Raw genomic sequence first — 4,375 nt, forward strand, 5'->3', positions numbered from 1 at the left:
TTGGGTACCCATGTACAATGCAAGAAAATGCAACCTCTATAAATAGGGAAAGAGTGAAAACCACATGGGAAAAACCCTCCCCCAAAAAGAGGTAAAAACATGTTGAAAAAAAAAATGAAGGAAGGAAAGGGCCTCAACCAATCCCTCAAAGGACAACTTCCATTGGAAAAGAGTCAAGAGACCTGCTCAAAACCATAAGTACAACCAGCCCCCCATGAGAGATACTAAAGCCTCCCCAGAATAAAGGAGCCCCTAAAGGAGGGATCGAACCAATGCAACTCCAATGTGGAAATTTTTTTGTTCGTGAGGCCGTACCAACCGGTGCGAACAATTTTTGGGGCATTTATTGTGATTTTATTTTTAAAAATGCAGGTTCGCCACCACACCACCATGGCCCCACCCCGCACGCCACCCAGGCACCACCGCTGCGGGGCAACCATGCTGGGACCACCGTCGCTCGGCCAACTTGCCGCCCTCCCAGTGGTGCCTCTGTTCTACAGCGTCGCTCTACCTCCAATCCTCCCACTCTATTGATGGTTCCTACCAAAGCCCCACTCATTACACAATCACCGCCACTCTAGACAAGTTAGCACTTGCTCAGCATCCGCATGGATTTTGTAGCCTGCCAGCATGTGACACATGGTAGAGTTGCCACGTGGCCCCTACCACGTCAACCTCTTCCATGTGGTTGCGATGTGTCATGCTAGGTGGCATCTTTTTTTGTGTCGACAGCTAGAAAGCCATCAATTTTAAGCTCATTGTCTGATGACATCATGATGATGTCATTACTACATTAGCATGCCTCTTGTACCTCTCTAAGATCATTTTGGACCTACTTGTAGTTTTTTGGCCATAACTTGAGCATACAAAGGTATTTTTTCGATCCGAAAGAAGCACCGAAAAACTGGTTTCAAGATGGAGACATTAGTTAGGTATTTTTAGGTTTTGATGTAATTTTGTTGCCTATTTTTTCAGTTGAAGTTTGAAGTTTCTTTTTTTACTCTAACATGCATATATTTTGCATCCCATGTCAGTTTTATCAAAATTTTATATTTTTAGAAAGTTGATTTTATCATCTTTTCAGAAATATGATCTTTTTCCTTAGATTCTAGCCCATGCTCTTTCTATCATGTTTTTGGCATTTTTGCTTTATGATGGATATCTTGGGTATCTCAAGTCTGAGGATCATTTTCCTGGCATGGTTTCTTTTATTTTGGGTTGTCCTATCTTTTGTGTCAACTTTTTTTCCTATTTTGATCATTGTAGACATCATTTGTTAGCTCTTTTGTATACACACTGAGATAAAGTGCCACTTTTGCATTTTCAGTTCATGAACATTATTTTTTAGATAGTTGAACTTGCACTTTTTTTTATAAAGCACCATGAGGGGATAGTTGTTTTCTATTTTAGGCCTTCTCCCTTTGTCAAGTGAGTGTCCCTTCCACAACATTAGCCCATGCAACATCAGTGTGACTGTGTCTTTATAGGTGTTTGTACCTCTTCCTCTCTTGTTGTTCTTGGTTTTGTCTGTAGGGGATTTTGGCCCACCTTCTCAGTTGTCTATCATCTCACTCCATCTGCATTAAGGGGGGGTTATATTGTTGTTCTAATACATCTGTGGTTCAATGGTTTGATAGTGTGAGCTATGTACTCATTGGTTGATCCTATATATGAGGTGATTGTAGTTGCTAACTACCTATGCATTTCGGTGAGATGGATCATCTACCATATAGACACACTCGGTTCGTGCCTTCTTCTTCTATGGAGGTTCTTTAGATCAATAGTTTCTTTCTAATGGTAGATTTTGTGGCTTCTTCATGCTTCAGTGATGCTCTTCATGATCACTTTTATTCCTATTTTAGGGGACATTCCCTAGTTGTAGGCTTCTTTAGTTCTTCACTAAGTTCTTATCTCTTTTTGGGGGAGGGATTTTCCCATGTGGTTTTCTCTCTTTCTTCATTTTTAGAGGTTGCTTCTCTTTGAATTGCACATGGGTACCTAACATGGCCTTGTTACTGGGACCCATTCTGCATTTTCATCTTAGTTTTGCAAGCTTAAGGTATTCCCCTAAGTAGAAGATAAGGTTGACAACTAAGCACACTTCCACAAAAAGGTGAAACATGCTAGAAGGGAACAAACTCCTGTGTTGTAAAAAACTAACCACTACAACTATTAAATACTAAATATTAAATAAATGCATTAACCTAAGTAAGCTTAAGTAAATAGAATGAATAATTAATTATTTACTCTAACACCCCCCTTAAGTGTAACTTAGGGGAATGCTTTTATTTAATATTTAGTATTTAATAGTTGTAGTGGTTAGTTGTTGACAACACAAGAGTTTGTTCCCTTCTAGCATGTTCCACCTTTTTGTGGAAGTGTGCTTAGTTGTCAACTTTATATTCTACCTCCTTCCAGCTTGTTCTACAAGCTTCCATGAGGCCTTTATATTTGGTCTCTCTCACATTGTAAATTCATCCATTTACATAGAAATTTTATTTTCCTATTATAAAATAATTTCTCTTGCTTTGTTTCCTTCAAGCTCTTGCTCCTCAGGTTTCTCTTTGACAAGCTATTTGCATTGCAGGTGATCTTGGCGACTACGGAGTTGGATTTCATCAACTCCTACAATTATGAGAATTATTTTTGCAGGTTATTAGTTTATGTGTTGTGGATATCCTTGATACTACATGGATTCACTTCTTTAAGATGTTGTGAGTGGATTGGTTATATACTTGACATTATCTTTTGAAGTGGGAGATGCTTGGTATATATGTGGCAGGTATTACTCTTAAGACTTGTCATTGCAGGTTATAGATTGGATATGTTGATGATGTGAGATTCGCTTGGTATACCTTTGGAGGTATGGATAGCTAGATGGGTTGCTGTGGGTGCTATTTTAACTACCGATATGTTGACAACTATGAATACATGTGATTACCTATGGATTAGGTTTTTATGCTTGGCATTTCAGTTGGTATAGGATTTTATGATCTTCTAATGCAACAGGTTGGGTGACTTTCCCTTGGATGGCTTCTATGTATGTTTGGTGGCAGTGGCATAATAGGAGGTGAGATCATTCATGTTTGAGATGCTAGATACTTTGGTTTTGTTGTGGGTACCAGGATGGAGCACTTCATGTACTTTTTTCCATGATGGTGGATGTGTTGGGAGGGATTCTTCCCTTGTTCATTTATGTGGCTATAGATTGACCCTATGCAATGTATACAACAAGTGAGAGATTGTTGAGATAATGGGTGTTGCACACATTGCATAATATTGTTATATTGTATTATTTTATTTTATTATATAATATTGTATCTAGATGGGCGTGCAACATGTAAAGATTCCCATGGGATATACTTGATGAGTTGTATTGTAACATTGCAATAATATTTGATGTAATTATTTAATATTGGGGAAAAGAATTAAATTCTAATATTAAATTTGGAGTCAAGGGATTAGGTAGCACATGGTTTATGTAATACCACTTGGTGGTTTTGTGGGACTTGCTACTATATAAGTAGCCACAAGGGTAGTTGTTGGGTGAGAAAAGGAGGAGATAGAAGATAAAAAAGGAAAAGAGTTGAGCAGGACAAGGCTTGATAGGTTAGCCAAGGGAGCATTGTGAAGGTTGGAAGCATGGCATGGGGTGTGTGGATTCATGCTTGTTCACATAGATTTCTCAGTTGTGGCTATGGCTTTGAAGGCTTCCATGGTTGTATGACAATGGTATTGTGTGCTAAATAATATATGGTGATGGATGCTTTTGGAGGCTGGGTTTTTCCCTCAATGAGGGTTTCCCAGGGTATATCTTTTGTCACAATTTTTGTGGGTATGTTGTCTATTCTCTTGCATGCAGATTTTAATTTTGTACTTATTTCAAATCTTTATGGGTTATGTGGAAACAATCATATTCTTTGTTGAAGTTTCCTTAAAGCACTTTCCATGTTGTCTTTCATGTTTTATATTCATGCATTTTCTTATTTTCTTCTATAAAAGATTCCAATTTGAGTTCTTGAAGTATTGTTATGATTGAAATTTTCCATGAAAAAAAAATAGAGGCACCTTCCTGTCCATCCTTAACTCTAATATTATTCACCATGATTGATATATTCAAAATATGTTAGCGATCTTTAAGAAAACTGTCACTGTCAGTTTTAAATGCTTGCTCTACCAACTAGGCTCTAATACCAATATAGCTTCTTGCAAGGGTATTGAGTTGTAAGGGAAATTGAAGATTGTAATGGGTTAAAGTTACTAGATAATAATTTTGGAATTGTTGTTTGGTGGACATAGCCCGGGGATTGGGTGAACCACAATAAATATTTGTATCTCCTATTTATTTAAGTGTGCTTTATTCCTTTATGATATT

This window comes from Cupressus sempervirens, chromosome 6, assembly GCF_028749045.1.
Source record: "Cupressus sempervirens isolate cs-2001-9-10 chromosome 6, ASM2874904v1, whole genome shotgun sequence".
NCBI lineage: Eukaryota > Viridiplantae > Streptophyta > Pinopsida > Cupressales > Cupressaceae > Cupressus > Cupressus sempervirens.